Below are 19,204 nucleotides of genomic sequence, written 5' to 3' on the forward strand. Positions count from 1 at the left end.
GAAGGTTGCATCTATTACAATAAGCCTAATGTAATTGTTTCGATTTTTCATGGTCATGATGTTTTACCTCTTTTACCTTTTAAACCCGTATTTTGATTTTGATTACAGTTTATTGAAGAAATGACATAGATAGAAAACAAACTTAGCATTCTGAAAAGCTAACATGATGACAATTTGTCTTGCTCTCAAGCAACCTTCTTGAAGTGAACGTGCTCAATATGGGCACCACGTCGATTAAAACATGCTTTGATCCGGAGGCAAAATTTCTTGACTTTGCGGCATGTCTCTGCCGTCACATTGGCTGTATAAGCTTCGATATTATCCTTCAACTCATTAAGGGTGGTTGGCTTGTTTACACCTCTCCTTTAGACGCTCCCCAGAACCAAAAGTCCAAAGGATTGAGGTCAGGGACTGTGAGGTGCCCACTCGTGTGTTGTGCGAAAACTGATCACGCGGGGTCCGAAAATTTCCTTCAGCAAGTCGAGAGAGTTGTGAGATGTATGGGGCGTAGCTCCATCTTGCTGAAACCACATTCTGTTTCTGGTAGACAGTAAACTTTTGGCCAAGTTCATTTTAAGGTGTTGATGATTTCACAGTAACGCTCGCTGTTGACTGTCACTGCCTTGCCACGCGCGTCTTGAAACCAGTACGGTCCGATGAGACCATGTCCAGGTTGAATGCCATCCATGCAGTCACTTTTGGCGCCCTTCAGATGTTTCTCACTCACCTGTTCAGGAGGATCCTCGCCCCAGAAAACGTTGTTGTGATTGTTAACTGCCCCATTGAGGTGATAATGAGCCTCGTCACTGAACCAGATGTTGTTCAACCAGCCAGGTGAGCCCAGCTTTCGGCCAACCACTGACACATTGCCATGCGCCTGATCTTGTCCTCATCCTTCAAGACATGATGAGTGGAAATCCTATTGGGAAAAAAGCTTCAGATCAGTTTTCATGGAACGTAGCAGTGTGGTTGGGGTAGGTTTAGCTCTGTGCCCGTCTGCGATAGGACTTCTTGGGGCTCCTCACAACTGACTCCTTGATTTGGTTGACGTTTCTCTGCCGTTATGGTTGGCTTTGTACCACTTCTAGCCTTGTTGCAATTGTGGACTGTTTGCTCCTTTTCAAAGTGTTTAACAATCCTCCAGATTGACTTGTTGTCCGGTGTTGTGAAGCTACGGTGAAGTTGAAATTCGTTCTGGAACATGCGGCGAACCTTCACGTACGAATGTGTCTCGTACCAGAGTTGCACAATTTTTGCTTCTGCTTCAACGTTAACATTTTACATGCGATCTGGAAAGAAAAACACGGTTAGAATTGCCGCTAAGTCCTTAACAAATCCTGAAAATAAAATTCAGGTAAGGCAAAAATTACGAATTTTACAGTCGAATCAAGTAATGGCACTTTTTCTGGAGCACCCTGTATATATATATATATATATATATATATATATATATATATATATATATATATATATATATATATATATACAAAACTGGTTTGCCTTCTCTTTCCGAATATTTGTCTGCCCAGACAGTGAATTTGAGATATATCTGACTTATTTAATAACACGAGGGAAGGAAAGGGAAGGGAGGGAGGGAGGAGGGGGGGAGGAGAGAGAAGAGGGAGGAGAAAGGTATGGAAGGGAGAGTTGAGCGACACTGTAGGAGTCAGGAGTATTTATACCCAAATCAACAAGAAGATATCCATAAGAACGTGAATATACAGCATATTAATATATATATACAAAATGGTTTTTCTTCTCTTTTCAGAATATTTGTCTTCCCAGACAGTGAATCTGATATAAATCTGACTTATTTGTACTTTCGCACGATGACGCATTTCGTGTCATCAAGGGTAAAAGGTTCTGCGGACGATGACGCGAAACGCGCCATAAAAGTAAATAAAAATGATTAAAATTAAGTTTTCGATGAAAGTGCGTCAAATTTGCAGCTGTTGGGATAAGTTTCTTAATATTAACATATGTCAATATATCTAAGGAAAGTAGATGAGGAGCTTTGAGCAATTTTTATTTGCTAGGCCACTCTGACGAGAGAAAAAAAAATACAGTTTTCTCGGTGTAATTCGGAGACTAATAGACGTATGAGGAATTTGAAGATACCATAAGAATCCTCACTAAAAGGTAAACTCGATGCGGCAACGTCTAAGGTCATATGACACCGAAGAGCAGGCAGAAAATATAAAGAAATGCAAGTTGAGAAAAGAAATAAGAAGAAAGAAGTTAAGAAATGAGATATAAGACATTAATTAATGCAAAATCAGAAAAAAACCCTGAAAGTGCGTCAAATTTGCTGTTGTTGGGATAAGTTTAATAGTAACATATGGCAATCTTTCTAAGGAACGTAGATGAGGAGCTTTGAGTGATTTTTATTTGTTAGGCTACTCTGACGAGAGAAAAAAAAATCAGTTTTCTCGGTGTAACTCGGGAACTAATAGACGTATGAGGAATTTGAAGATACCATAAGAATCCTCACTAAATTCCGCTTCGGAGCATATAATCGGCTAAAAAAGATGGCCCACAAAATTTCGAGCTAGCCGCAGATTTCTCAAGAATCAGAGGGGAATGGAACACACACACACACACACACACACACACACACACACACACACACACACACACACACACACACACACAAGATCCCTTTTTCACGGAAAAAGGTAAACTCGATGCGGCAACGTCTAAGGTCATATGACATCGAAGAGCAGGCAGAAAATATAAAGAAATGCAAGTTGAGAAAAGAAATAAGAAGAAAGAAGTTAAGAAATGAGATATAAGACATTAATTAATGCAAAATCAGAAAAAAAAGACTTGGTGCTGCAGTGTTTAGGGTTAGATGGCACCAAATAACCGGAGTAAAAAAAAAAATATATATATATATATATATATATATATATATATATAAATATATAAATATATATATATATATATATATATATATATATATATATATATATATATATAAGTTGAGGAAAGAAATAAGAAGAAACAAGTTGAGAAATGAGAAATAAGAAGATAATGATACAATACATCCAGCAAAAACTTAAATAATTTATCGAGTCTTACGTTCAATGGCGATTTTTTATTTTATTTTCGGACTTGCATTAGAGAGTAAATTCATATTCCAGCCTGGTCATTAACCTAATGTCCTTAACCTTTTCCGTGATTATAATCTCGTGGTCATTCGAGGGTCCAGGATCTTATCTTAACCCTTCAAGTACCCCTTCTCCCGTCACCCTCCCCCCCCCCTCCCTGCTGGGCACCCCTACTCCCGTCACCCTCTCGCTTCCGTACGCTAGTCCGAGAGGGGGTGAGGGGGAGGGGGGGGGTTGGTGAAAAGGTAAAAGAGATGGGTGTGGGTGTGGGGGTGGGGGGGGTCCAGATACCCCCTCTTCTGTAACCCCCCCGCTGACCCCCCCAACCCCCACTTCCAGTCCCCCCCGCAGAGGCAACCCCCCACTTCCGTACATTTGTTACTACTAGTATGGTTGGGTGTTTTATGCACACGACTGTTTTATCTGTAACTACGAAATATGACTTTGATTCATTATTTACCTATTCACACTTATCCTTAATTTGTTCTCGATATTCTCTTGGTTAAATATATGGAAGAGTCGTAGTGCAATGACTCCTTAGCACCCACGCGGGCATCGTAGTATGTTGGCCATGGCTGACAGCGATGAAAAACTCCTTCCTCCACAGGACGTGGGTATCAGCCGTCTATCGGCAGCGTGCCTGATACTTACCACGTTACGTACCTTTTTCACTTACCAAATACGGTGTAACGGTGAAACAAGCAATAACATCAGTACGATTGCTTGCGTAAACTATCCAACCTTAATCAGCATATAATTTCTACTTATCTGCCATTAATTCAAGTCACACGTGTGCATGGGTTCATATATCGTGTGCAGCGCAAGTGGAAAAGAGAGAGAGAGAGAGAGAGAGAGAGAGAGAGAGAGAGAGAGAGAGAGAGAGAGAGAGAGAGAGAGAGAAGGGGGGTATGGGGGAGAAAGAGGAGGGTAGGAGGGAGGGAAAGGGAGGGGTGGGAGTAGGGGAAGCCAGGGGTGGAGGTAGTTGGTGGATACACGTCACAAATACGTCACGCCTCACCTGTCCGAATGTGTGAGTGGCTCGCGTAGGTTTTGCCATCACAGTCAAGAGTAAACGCCATAATTAACCGCATCTGGCAGTGCACAATAGCGTCAAAAATTAGCGGAGTGTGTGAAACAATCCGTGCCACAGCACCATGCTGATCCGAGTCTTCGTTTGAAAGATATTTGCGAAAAACGGTATGTCATGGGGTCTGATATGGATAGTAGATACCTCAAACCTTCCTCATATACTGCATTCTCAAAGTCTTTAATTTCTTCGTTTAGGCTGTCCCAGATATCACCATCATTACCCTCAGATGCTGAATCTTTTACAGGCAAATACGTAGCCGATAAACTTCGCTCACGTTGTAGAGAGGCTTCAAAATGTTCAGGCGCTGCAGGAGGATGACCTTGATAGTGAGATACCGAACCTGCTATCAAGTTATCTTCACTGCATGTTCTTTCATAGCTCTACTTAGTTCCAATGAGGGCCGTGCATTTTTTTTCCCAAAATATCATATTCTGTGTTTCACTGCAACAGGTGACGGATGATTGTGACGCTAGTGGTGGGCGATACCACCATTTGTTTTGTAATCGCGATTACGGATTACTTTGGCGAAAAGTAATCGATTAGTAATCGATTATCGTAGGAGTAGGTAGGAAGACACCTACCGAACGGGCGTGAGCTACTCCCGGTGAGGATATATGGGAAGCGAGGAGGGTGCTGAATCCCTTCAAAGACCCTTCCCATGTCCTCACTAACCGTTTCCCTTTTGCCTCATCAACACCAGAGAGCAGTTCAGCATGCTCTCTAAAGACAGTTCTCTCTTCTACACCACACTACATTCAAACACACACACCTTTTCCCAAAATTCAAAATTCAACATGGCGAAAAAAAATAACTGGCTCGAGTCCCCGCCTGGGGGACCATAAATTCCCAGGGAGGACTCCCCTTCTGGCTGCCGACTTGAGAGGTGTCCTGATAACTCCTCGAACCTCCTCCTTATCAATTTCTGCAACATTCGCGGTCTCCGTTCTAATTTTCATTCTGTGGAACACCATCTCTCCTCTAAACCTCACCTTCTCTTCCTCACCGAAACACAGGTTTCTGAGGCTACGGACAGCAATCTCTACTCTGTTCCCTCCTACTATCTCTATCCTAAATTTCAATCCAGAGCTGGATGTTGCGCCTACGTGCGCAACGACATCACTTGCTCTCGTGCCTACGACCTTGACTCTTCTGAATTATCCACCATCTGGCTAAGACTTCATTGTCATTCTATTACTAAATACATCTGTGCTGTTTATCTCTCACCTAACTCTACTAACTATGTAAAACTCTTTGACTATTTGAACTCTAAAGTAGAGCGCATCTTGACCCACTCTCCCTTCGCTGAAATTTCCATCTTGGGAGATTTCAATGTTCACCACCAGCTTTGGCTTTCATCCTCTTTCACTGACCAGCCTGGTGAACAAGCCTACAAGCTCTCCTCAACGACCTAGAGCAGTTGGTTCAGCACCCTATTCGTATTCCCGACCGTCTTGGAGACAGGCCCAACATTATAGACCTCTTCCTTACCTCTAATCCTTCTGCTTACTCTGTCAAACTGTTCTCTCCGTTGGGCTCCTCCGATCATAACCTTATTTCTGTATCCTGTCCTATCGCTCCTGTACATCCTCTGGACCCACCAAGGAGGCGATGCTTCTGGCATTTTGCTTCAGCTCGGTGGGACGACCTGAGGATGTACTTTTCCGATTTCCCGTGGAATGATTACTGCTTCCAGGAGAGAGGCCCCTCTGTGCGTGCTCTGCGCATCACAGAGGTGAATGTCTCTGGAATGGAGGCATACATTCCACGTACTTTCTCTACTCCTCATGGTAAAAAGCCTTGGTTTAATCATGCTTGTTCTTGTGCTATTAAAGATAGAGAGGCAGCTCACAAAAGGTTCCAGAACTTTCGAACTCCCACTAACTTTGATCTATACATTTCAGCACGGAATCGTGCCAAATCTATTCTCCGACTCCAAAAACTTCTCTCATAAATAGAAAATGTCAACACCTTGCTTCTTCTAATTCTTCCCGTGACTTCTGGCATCTAGCCAAAAATATCTCCTCCAATTTCACTTCTTCATCTTTCCCTCCTCTCCTTAACCCTGACGGCAGCACTGCCGTCTCATCTGTCTCTAAGGCTGAACTCTTCGCTCAAACTTTCTGTAAGAACTCCACTTTCGACGATTCTGGGCATATTCCTCCTACTCATCCCCCCTCTGACTCCTTTATGCCTGTTATTAAGATTCTTCCTAATGATGTTTTCTATGCCCTCTCTGGCCTCAACTCTCAGAAGGCTTATGGAGTGCCTCCTATTGTCCTTAAAAACTGTGCTTCTGTGCTGACACCCTGCCTGGTCAAACTCTTTCTTCTCTACCTATCAACATCTATCTTTCCTTCCTGCTGGAAGTATGCCTTTGTACAGCCCGTGCCCAAGAAGTGTGACCGCTCCAATCCCTCAAACTACCGCCCAATACCTTTACTTTCATGTCTATCTAAAGCTTTTGAATCAATCCTTGACCGGAAGATTCAAAAGCACCTTTCCACTTCTAATCTTCTTTCTGATCGCCAGTATGGATTCCGCAAGGGACGTTCTACTGGCGATCTTCTTGCTCTCTTAACTGACTCCTGGTCATCCTCTCTTAACAGTTTCGGTGAAACTTTTTCTGTTGCGCTAGACATATCGAAAGCCTTCGATAGAGTCTGGCACCAGTCTTTGCTTTCTAAACTGCCCTCTTTCGGATTCTATCCCTCTCTCTGTTCCTTTATCTCCAGTTTCCTTTCTGGCCGTTCTATCTCTGTGGTGGTAGACGGTCACTGCTCTTCCCCTAAACCTATCAACAGTGGCGTTCCACAGGGCTCTGTCCTATCACCCACTCTCTTCCTGTTATTCATCAATGATCTTCTTTCCATAACAAACTGTCCTGTCCACTCATACGCCGACGACTCCACTCTGCATTATTCAACTTATTTCAATAGAAGACCATCAAAACAGGAAGTACACGACTCCAGACTGGAGGCTGCAGAACGCTTAACCTCAGACCTTGCTATCATTTCCGATTGGGGCAGAAGGAACCTTGTGTCCTTCAATGCCTCTAAAACTCAATTTCTCCACCTATCAACTCGACACAATCTTCCAAACACCTATCCCCTATTCTTCGACAACACTCAGCTGTCACCTTCTTCAACACTAAACATCCTCGGTCTATCCTTAACTCATAATCTCAACTGGAAACTTCACATCTCCTCTCTCGCTAAATCAGCTTCCTCGAGGTTGGGCGTTCTGTATCGTCTCCGCCAGTTCTTCTCCCCCGCGCAGTTGCTATCCATATACAGGGGCCTTATCCGCCCTCGTATGGAGTATGCATCTCACGTGTGTGGGGGTTCCACCCACACAACTCTTCTGGACAGAGTGGAGGCTAAGGCTCTTCGTCTCATCAGCTCTCCTCCTCCTACTGATAGTCTTCTACCTCTTAAATTCCGCCGCGATGTTGCCTCTCTTTCTCTCTTCTATCGATATTTCCACGCTGACTGCTCTTCTGAACTTGCTAACTGCATGCCTCCCCCCTCCCACGGCCCCGCTGCACACGACTTTCTACTCATTCTCATCCCTATACTGTCGAAACCCCTTATGCAAGAGTTAACCAGCATCTTCACTCTTCTTTCATCTGTATTTCCTCCTGCCTACGACTTGAACTCTTTCAAGAGGAGGGTATCAGGACACCTCTCCTCCCGAATTTGACCTTGCTTTTGGCCACCTCTTCTGGTTCTTTTATGGGAGCAGCGATTAGCGGGCTTTTTTTTATTATTGTTTTTTTTTTCTGTGCCCTTGAGCTGCCTCCTTTGTTGTAAAAAAAAAAAAATATTGGATTCTGAGAGTATGAGTTTGTTTTTCGATGCTCCTCCGTACTGTACCAATCCAGCACCCATTACCCACCGCCATTACTGCAGTGAATGTACAAGTTTTCTTTGATTTCTCTGAGAAACATTTTCCAATAACTTAACGTAAATATTTCGTAGTAATCGTTTCAAGGATCGATGGAAAAAAGTGATTGACTACCATATTTTTTTAAGTAGTACGTAATAAAAATAATTGAATACAAATAATCGATAACGTCCACCACTATGTGACCCCCCCCCCCCCCCCCCCCACACACAGTCTACCGTAGATATGCCAAAAAAATATAAATAAATAAATAAATAAAAAATTGCTCCAAGCAATCTTGGTCTAACATGTATATTAGTATGTATGCTACATTATACTTCTTTTGAAGCGTTTCAATTAACCAGGGCAGAGAAGCAGATGAAATTAACAATCCTTTTTTTTTAAATGGATAGAGGCCATTAGTTCCACAGACTATCATTGTTTTTTTTTTTCTGTGTACATCATATCCTGCGGTACTTTAATTCCGTTAGGCAGAGATGATCCATATGGAACTTGGACGGGCTAAAGGGCACGTGACGTCACTCCTCAGGAATGTATACCTCATATCCGGTCAAGGGTGGTTAGACCTCTTCTATCAGTCTTGTGCAAAATAATGACTAGACTCCTTTAGTTAGCTTTTTTAAACTTCATTTAAAACACATATGGTGCTACTTTAGCATACGGTCTAGCGCATTATTTGCAGTCTATCCCAGTGTCTGTAGTATAAACTACGTAATGACCTGACCTGTCTCCCGAGACCTTATCTGATGTTCTATTGTTACTTGAGTACTCCTGACCTGAATAATGACCGGACCACAGTCATCGTAGTCTAAGCCATGCAATGACCAGGCCTGTGTCCAGAGACCTCAGATAATGTTATCTTGTCACCTGAGTGCTCCTTAGCAGGCATTATATGAGGACAATTAAAAGAACACCCATAACGTTGTCCACCTTACACTAAAGGGGGGCGACTATGGGGGGTCCTCCTGCGCATATGGTACGTCCAATAGCTTTGAAATATTAGTATATTGTTTGTTACCGTGAAGGTTTGTTATTCTGTGAATTTCATCAAATTCGGGTGAAGTTTAGAGATACTCAAACAAAGCGTATTTTCGTTTTTATGTTTCACAGGCTTTATTTTTCAGTTAATCGGTTTGAGAAAAATACCATGGAAACTTTGCTTACCTATCTACATTTTGTTGGAAGTAACTTTTTGATTTTTTGTTTTGCCTTAGAAGAAAAAAAAATTACAATCTTTTGTCAATTATTATTTTCTCCTCTCTGTGTCCCGTTTTCTTTTAACATTATTGAAAATCTATTTCCAACAAAAAATTGCCCTTTAGTTGTAGTTTCAACTGATACCTAACATAACTCGATCAGACTTTTTACCGATTTTGTGAAATTATTTTAAGTTTGAAAAACAAATTTTCGATATATTGGCTCCTAAAGATATTTTTACATTTCATTCCTGTCTTGCCATTTCCATTTATTTCATTGGCATGAAATTTTCACATATTATTGTGTATATCTTGTTGACTTACTGGAGAATGATCAGGCATCTGGGCCCGCGGCACTCCCGCGTAGCGCGAGTGCCGCGGGAGTGCCTTGCTTCTACGCTACTCTCTTGCTTGGTTTCTGAGGTTTGGCCGTTCCATAAGCCCTCTTGATGTTGGTGACTCTTTTTCTGGTTGCCTTGCGCTTGTACATCATTTGTAAGGAGATTTGTGAGGAGGGAAAAGTACAACATACTCTTCCCGTCTGTGCCTCGCTTGGCACTGGCACTAACTCTAGGAGTTATGTACAGGCCACCCAGCCTTAACAGGCAGGACACAAGTATATTACTACAGGAGATTGGCAGGGCGAGTAGGAGTAGAAATGTCTGCATAATGGGGGACTTTAATTATAAGAATATAGACTGGGAAGACCTTGTGGGTGACCTGGAAGCCGAGGACTTTCTTGAAGTTATACAAGATAATTTCCTTAGGCAGGTAGTTACTGAGCCTACCAGAGGAGATAACATATTAGACTTAGTCCTAACCAATGATGGGAATTTACTACGTGAGTTGGAGGTGGGCGGAGAGTTAGGAAATAGTGACCACAGAACGGTTCGTTTTAGCTTAGACTGGGCGGTAACCCGCGAACCAAACTCAGTGTTAGTGCCAGATTTCAGAAGAGCAAATTACGAGGGGCTTCGAAGACAACTTGAAGGGGTAAACTGGGATAATGTAGGGATTCATAAGGGCCAGAACTGTGGATTGGAGAGCCAGGAGAACCAGGTAGAAATGTCTTACAAAAATTTAGTTAGAGTAATAGTAGAGGGGCAAGGACAGCGAACACTTAGAAAAGAAAACAATGATCCTAAGTGGATGACTCTTGGACTAAAACACGAGATTGGGTTAAAGAAGGGAATTTATCAGAAAATAAAGAATGGTGAAACACATCTCAGGGGCCGGTACGTCGAACTATCTAGATTAGTTAAGAAAAACACCAGGATAGCAAACAGGAACTATGAGATCAAAGTAGCAAATGAGGCGAAAAGTAATCCTATGGGCTTCTTTCAGATGTATAGAACAAAAATCGGGAGAAAATTGGACCGCTGAAAACAAACACAGGGGAGCTAGTAGAAAATTCCGAAAATATGAGCACATTGTTGAACGACTACTTCCTTTCAGTATTTACACAGGAGGATCGAACGACTATACCGGAAAGGGTTCAGGTGTATGAGGGCGGGGATGGCGATAAATTGAGGGATATAATCATTACACAGGAGGATCGAACGACTATACCGGAAAGGGTTCAGGTGTATGAGGGCGGGGATGGCGATAAATTGAGGGATATAATCATTACCAGGCAAGTAGTTCAGGATGAGATAGATAAGCTTAAGAAGAACAAGTCGCCAGGTCCTGACGGGATATTTCCGAGGGTATTAAAGGAATTAGGTAATGTACTCAGTGACCCACTAAACGACATCTTTAAGATATCGGTAAATACTGGCTATGTGCCGAGCCTATGGAAAGCAGCTAATGTGACGCCGATTTTCAAAAAGGGGGACAGGTCAGTTGCTTCAAACTATCGCCCAATTAGCTTAACATCGGTTATAGGCAAGATGCTGGAGTCCATAATAGCCAGGAACATTCGGGAGCATTTAGAGAAACATAGCTTAATTCACGACTCGCAGCATGGGTTCACAAAAGGTAGGTCATGCCTCACCAATCTCTTGTCCTTCAACAATAAAGTATTTGAGGCGGTTGACAGAGATGAAAATTATGATGCAATCTATCTTGATTTTAGTAAAGCGTTTGACAAAGTTCCTCACCAACGACTGTTGCTTAAATTACAAGCTCACGGAGTAGAGGGTAAAGTTTTGAACTGGGTCAAGGCGTGGCTTAGCAATAGGAAGCAAAGAGTGCAAATCAATGGTAAAATATCTGACTGGGGATGTGTTACGAGTGGGGTCCCACAAGGTTCGGTATTAAGTCCACTTTTGTTTATTATTTATATCAATGACTTAGATACAATAATTAGTAGTGATGTTAGTAAATTTGCAGATGATACCAAGATCGGTAGAGTAATTGAGTCTGATCAGGACGCTAGTATTCTCCAGGGTGAACTCAACAGATTGTATGACTGGGCGGATAAATGGCAGATGGAGTTCAATGTAGGGAAGTGCAGTATTCTGAGTGTAGGTAGGAACAACCCTCACATAACTATTGCTTAAATGACACTCTCATAAGCAGGTCTAAAAGCGAGAGGATTTAAGGGTCTTAGTGAGCTCTGATCTTCCTCCAAGGGCACAATGCATTCAAGCTAGAAATCGAGCAAATAGGGTACTGGGATGTATTTCAAGGAGCGTAAGCAATAGAATCCCGAAGTCTTCCTCAAACTATATTTAGCATTAGTTAGACCTCATCTTGACTATGCGGTTCAGTTCTGGTCACCTTACTATAGAATGGATATCAAAATGTTAGAATCGGTGCAGAGACTAAGATGATTCAGGGGTTGAGAAACTTGCCATACGAGGAAAGACTCAAACAGTTAAACTTGCATTCTCTAGAAAGGCGAAGGGTGCGTGGAGACATGATCGAGGTTTATAAATGGATGAAGGGCTTTAATAAGGGAGACATTCATAAGGTTTTGTTGGTAAGAGAACCGGGTAGGACACGAAGTAATGGGTTTAAACTGGATGAATTCAGATTCAACAGAGACACGTAAACCAGGGTGGTGGATGAGTGGAATAGGATTAGCAGTCACGTGGTGAGTGCCAATACAGTTGTCACATTAAAAAATAGACTAGATAAATTCATGGACAGCGATATTAGGTGGGGTTAGATAAACGGGAGCTTAGGGTCAAAGGAGCTGCCTCTACAGAATGGACATCAACTTGCTAGAATCAGTTCAGAGGAGGATGGCCAAGATGATTCAGGGGCTGAGGAACCTCCCATATCAAAATAGGCTGAAACATCTAAACTTACATTCACTAGAGAGACGAAGAGTGCGGGGAGATCTGATAGAAGTATTCAAATGGGTCAAGGGTTACAACAAAGGCGATATAAGTAAAGTACTGAGAATTAGCCAGCAGGATAGAACTCGCAGTAATCGATTTAAAGTAGAAAAGTATAGATTTAGGAGAGATATAGGGAAGCATTGGTTTAGTAATAGGGTGGTGGGGGAATGGAACAGACTCAGCAATCACATAGTTAGTGCAGGGACGATAGCTTGTTTTAAGAGTAGACTGGATAGCTACATGGACGAGGACGACAGGTGGCAGTGAGGTGTGGGTGCAGTAAGGTGACGGGGTACTGGATGCGTCCCTAATACCGCAGGTATAACGAGGATCAAGCCTCTACTTGTAACCCCTGAAACTACACCTCATGTGCACCCATCGTGAGTAGTGGGGGGGGGATTCTGGAGCTGTCCTGTGTAGGCCACCCGGCCTCTTGCAGTTTCCCTATGTTCTTATGTTCTTATGTTCTCTTCCTCCCCTGTCTCCGCGCGAAGAAGAGAGAATGACAGATGACAAAATTTACGAAGAAATAAAATATTCTAATGCATTTTTTACGTATACACGAATGATACCGCATATGTTGACATGAGCGTCCTATGACCCGCATGTCCGACTACGACGCAAAAGCCCCCCCAAGGGGGAGGGGTTTTAATTTTACGAAAACAAACCTCACCACATGGTAATTTATGGTTTCCCGGCCACACTGAGCGATAAACATGTACTCGTCCGATTTTAAATATATTCGTCAAAATATACCTCGTAGTCGCCTCCCTGAAGTCGATGACATCAATACAACTCAATCTGCTAACTGCAGTACTGTTAAAAGATAAAGATTTTCAGAGACGTGTCATTTTGACAGAGGAAACATCAGTTGTATTTTTACGTGAAAACAATCTAATTGGGGAGGCGATGGCTGAACGGATAGCGAGACGGCCCCGCGTTCAGGAGGACGCGAGTTCAATCCCCGACCGGTGCCACCAAGCTGGGATTTTTCAGCCGCCGCCGAGTGGCTTAAAATTACCCACATGCTGTCCAGAAGACCACCTATCAACCCGGACTCTAGATTCTAGGATTAAAGATGAGCTCCGGGAGGGCAGCATGAGCCAATGCAAGATGGCGCCACTATAAACACTCGCCTGAGCCAGAACGGGCTGGGCCAACCATCAGGACCCACCGGGAAGAAGCCTTGGGCGACCATCAGGATCCACCGGGATGAAGCCTACCGGCGCAATACGCCAAGACGTAAAAAAAATAAATAAATAAATAAATAAAAAAATAAAAAAATATTTAATCACTATTCAGCACCACTCAACTTGTTTTTTCATCATCCTGCAGTATAAGGTTCCTGTTGTTGAGGTGGACCGCGCGCTGAAGTGTAAAGTTGATAGCAGTCCGCACGCTGAAGTGTGAAGTTGATAGCAGACCGCACGCTGAAGTGTAAAGTTGATAGCAGACCGCACGCTGAAGTGTAAAGTTGATAGCAGACCGCACGCTGAAGTGTAAAGTTGATAGCAGACCGCACGCTGAAGTGTAAAGTTGATAGCAGACCGCACGCTGAAGTGTAAAGTTGATAGCAGACCGCACGCTGAAGTGTAAAGTTGATAGCAGACCGCACGCTGAAGTGTAAAGTTGATAGCAGACCACACGCTGAAGTGTAAAGTTGATAGCAGACCCCACGCTGAAGTGTAAAGTTGATAGCAGACCCCACGCTGTAGTGTAAAGTTGATAGCAGACCCCACGCTGAAGTGTAAAGTTGATAGCAGACCCCACGCTGAAGTGTAAAGTTGATAGCAGACCCCACGCTGAAGTGTAAAGTTGATAGCAGACCGCACGCTGGAGTGTAAAGTTGATAGCAGACCCCACGCTGAAGTGTAAAGTTGATAGCAGACCCCACGCTGAAGTGTAAAGTTGATAGCAGACCCCACGCTGGAGTGTAAAGTTGATAGCAGACCGCACGCTGGAGTGTAAAGTTGATAGCAGACCGCACGCTGGAGTGTAAAGTTGATAGCAGACCGCACGCTGGAGTGTAAAGTTGATAGCAGACCGCACGCTGAAGTGTAAAGTTGATAGCAGACCGCACGCTGGAGTGTAAAGTTGATAGCAGACCCCACGCTGGAGTGTAAAGTTGATAGCAGACCGCACGCTGGAGTGTAAAGTTGATAGCAGACCGCACGCTGAAGTGTAAAGTTGATAGCAGACCGCACGCTGGAGTGTAAAGTTGATAGCAGACCGCACGCTGGAGTGTAAAGTTGATAGCAGACCGCACGCTGGAGTGTAAAGTTGATAGCAGACCGCACGCTGGAGTGTAAAGTTGATAGCAGACCCCACGCTGGAGTGTAAAGTTGATAGCAGACCCCACGCTGGAGTGTAAAGTTGATAGCAGACCGCACGCTGGAGTGTAAAGTTGATAGCAGACCCCACGCTGAAGTGTAAAGTTGATAGCAGACCCCACGCTGGAGTGTAAAGTTGATAGCAGACCCCACGCTGAAGTGTAAAGTTGATAGCAGACCCCACGCTGGAGTGTAAAGTTGATAGCAGACCGCACGCTGGAGTGTAAAGTTGATAGCAGACCGCACGCTGGAGTGTAAAGTTGATAGCAGACCGCACGCTGGAGTGTAAAGTTGATATCAGACCGCACGCTGAAGTGTAAAGTTGATAGCAGACCGCACGCTGGAGTGTAAAGTTGATAGCAGACCCCACGCTGGAGTGTAAAGTTGATAGCAGACCGCACGCTGGAGTGTAAAGTTGATAGCAGACCGCACGCTGAAGTGTAAAGTTGATAGCAGACCCCACGCTGAAGTGTAAAGTTGATAGCAGACCCCACGCTGGAGTGTAAAGTTGATAGCAGACCCCACGCTGAAGTGTAAAGTTGATAGCAGACCCCACGCTGAAGTGTAAAGTTGATAGCAGACCACACGCTGAAGTGTAAAGTTGATAGCAGACCCACTCTGTAGTGTAAAGTTGATAGCAGACCCCACGCTGGAGTGTAAAGTTGATAGCAGACCCCACGCTGAAGTGTAAAGTTGATAGCAGACCCCACGCTGAAGTGTAAAGTTGATAGCAGACCCCACGCTGAAGTGTAAAGTTGATAGCAGACCCCACGCTGAAGTGTAAAGTTGATAGCAGACCCCACGCTGAAGTGTAAATTGCAGGATAGACCCCACGCTGAAGTGTAAAATTGATAGCAGACCCCACGCTGAAGTGTAAAGTTGATAACAGACCCCACGCTGAAGTGTAAATTGCAGGATAGACCCCACGCTGAAGTGTAAAATTGATAGCAGACCCCACGCTGAAGTGTAAAGTTGATAGCAGACCCCACGCTGAAGTCTAAATTGCAGGATAGACCCCACGCTGAAGTGTAAAGTTGATAGCAGACCGCACGCTGAAGTGTAAAGTTGATAGCAGACCCCACGCTGAAGTGTAAATTGCAGGATAGACCCCACGCTGAAGTGTAAAGTTTATAGCAGACCGCACGCTGAAGTGTAAATTGCAGGATAGACCCCACGCTGAAGTGTAAAGTTGATAGCAGACCGGACGCTGAAGTGTAAATTGCAGGATAGACCCCACGCTGAAGTGTAAAGTTGATAGCAGACCGCACGCTGAAGTGTAAAGTTGATAGCAGACCGCACGCTGAAGTGTAAAGTTGATAGCAGACCGCACGCTGAAGTGTAAATTGCAGGATAGACCCCACGCTGAAGTGTAAATTGCCGGATAGACCCCACGCTGAAGTGTAAATTGCCGGATAGACCCCACGCTGAAGTGTAAATTGCCGGATAGACCCCACGCTGAAGTGTAAATTGCCGGATAGACCCAACGCTGACGGGTAAATTGCCGGATAGACCCAACGCTGACGGGTACATTGCCGGATAGACCCCACGCTGTAGGGTTAATTGCCGGATAGACCCGACGCTGATGTGTAAATTGCCGGATAGACCCCACGCTGAAGTGTAAATTGCCGGATAGACCCCACGCTGAAGTGTAAATTGCCGGATAGACCCCACGCTGAAGTGTAAATTGCCGGATAGACCCTACGCTGAAGTGTAAATTGCCGGATAGACCCTACGCTGAAGTGTAAATTGCCGGATAGACCCCACGCTGAAGTGTAAATTGCCGGATAGACCCTACGCTGAAGTGTAAATTGCCGGATAGACCCCACGCTGAAGTGTAAATTGCCGGATAGACCCCACGCTGAAGTGTAAATTGCCGGATAGACCCCACGCTGAAGTGTAAATTGCCGGATAGACCCCACGCTGAAGTGTAAATTGCCGGATAGACCCTACGCTGAGGCGTAAATTGCCGGATAGACCCCACGCTGAAGTGTAAATTGCCGGATAGACCCCACGCTGAAGTGTAAATTGCCGGATAGACCCTACGCTGAGGCGTAAATTGCCGGATAGACCCCACGCTGAAGCGTAAATTGCCGGATAGACCCCACGCTGAAGTGTAAAGTTGATAGCAGACCGCACGCTGAAGTGTAAATTGCCGGATAGACCCCACGCTGAAGTGTAAAGTTGATAGCAGACCCCACGCTGAAGTGTAAATTGCCGGATAGACCCCACGCTGAAGTGTAAAGTTGATAGCAGACCCCACGCTGAAGTGTAAATTGCCGGATAGACCCTACGCTGAGGCGTAAATTGCCGGATAGACCCCACGCTGAAGCGTAAATTGCTGGATAGACCCCACGCTGAAGTGTAAAGTTGATAGCAGACCGCACGCTGAAGTGTAAATTGCTGGATAGACCCCACGCTGAAGTGTAAATCGCCGGGTAGACCGCATGCACGCTGAAGCGGCACCAGACATAGTTACCTCTAACTTCTTTGGTACATTAGTATATGCAAGGAAGTGATTCCTAGAGAAATATTTGCATAATTACTAAGCTAATAACCCAAAACATACAAATAAACACTTGAAAGTTACTAAAAATAATGAATATAGGGCACCTATCATTGTGTTATTGGTCCGGCAAACTTCAACTATTCAGACCATAAACTCCCTTGGACTGCTCAAAAAGAACCTCCATGGCTCACCAGGCCCGGTAAATCCTTGAGGAACAGTTAATAGTGTTATTGTAGCGAGTCGCTTGAGTCACGTGAAAAAGCAAAAGTGGAAGAGCTTAGCCTAAAACCTTTTGTGGCGTTTGCAATCATCAGGTGCTTCTAAACATGAGTAGATTACGTTGCGCTAGTAAAAAAAAAAAAAAGCAATATAATGTTCTGTTCAAGCCGCGGCTTCACCCAAGGCGTGTGCTGCTTGCTAACCAGACAAGGGAACAACAGTCACGGGCACCGTCCGCCGATAAGCAGGAAGTGTACATACATACATACACACACACTCTCTCTCTCTCTCTCTCTCTCTCTCTCTCTCTCTCTCTCTCTCACACACACACACACACACACACACAAACCCACAAACATATTATTATTATTTTTTTTTTTTTTGTGTGCAGCCTGTAGCGCTGGTAGGCTTTCTTGATGAGCCTTATGGATGCCTCCAGTCCGTTGGTGGCGCATGCTAATTTTATATGTAAAACATTTGAAACATTTTATTATACTTGCAATTTGTATATACATTGTTTGATATAACATTGGTTAGTTGTGCAAGTAGCCCATAGGAAGCTAGAGCTTTTGGGGCAACAGTTGGTATGTATTTTTAAGTTTTTTTTTTCTGGACATGTATAGCCTACTAAATTACTGACCCAAGTAACATTAGACATAGTATTCAAAATAATGATCTAACAATACTAGTATTAATAGTAAAAAGACAATAATGATAATAATAATTAAATAATAATGATAATGATAATAATACTGATAATAATAATAATAATAATAATAATAATAATAATAATAATAATAATAATAATAATAATAATAATAATAATAAAAGTAATAATGATAATAAATCACCTCTGTTTATATTCTTCTCTAATAACATCATGATAAAAATACCACTTATACATAAAAAAACAGTAACAATATAATAATAATAATAATAATAATAATAATAATAGTAATAATAATAATGATAATAATAATAATAATAATAATAATACCTATCATTATTATAATGATGATGATGATACACAGCAGTTGTAATAATAATAATAGAATGATAACAACAATAATAATGGTAATAATAATAATAATAATAATAATAATAATAATAATAATAATAATAATAATAATAATAATAATGACAATAATAATAATAATAATAATAATAATAATAATAATAATAATAATAATAATAATAATAATAATAATAATAATAATAATAATAATAATAATAATAATAATAATAATAATAATAATAATAATAATAATAATAATAATAATAATTATAATAATGAGTGAAAATAATAGTTATATAATAATAATAGTACACAACAGTTGAAAATAATAGTAATAGTGATAATAATAGTAAAAGTAATAATAATAATAATAATAATAATAATAATAATAATAATAATAATAATAATAATAATGGTAATAATAATCAATAGTAACATAATGCATTATATACATACATAACACATAATGACATTGAATAGGAGATATATGCAGCTTTTATTGTACGGATAGTATATATTTTTTAAGATGATTTTTAAAGGAATTTAGG

Source organism: Eriocheir sinensis, unplaced genomic scaffold (assembly GCF_024679095.1).
Source record: "Eriocheir sinensis breed Jianghai 21 unplaced genomic scaffold, ASM2467909v1 Scaffold1276, whole genome shotgun sequence".
Classification (NCBI taxonomy): domain Eukaryota; kingdom Metazoa; phylum Arthropoda; class Malacostraca; order Decapoda; family Varunidae; genus Eriocheir; species Eriocheir sinensis.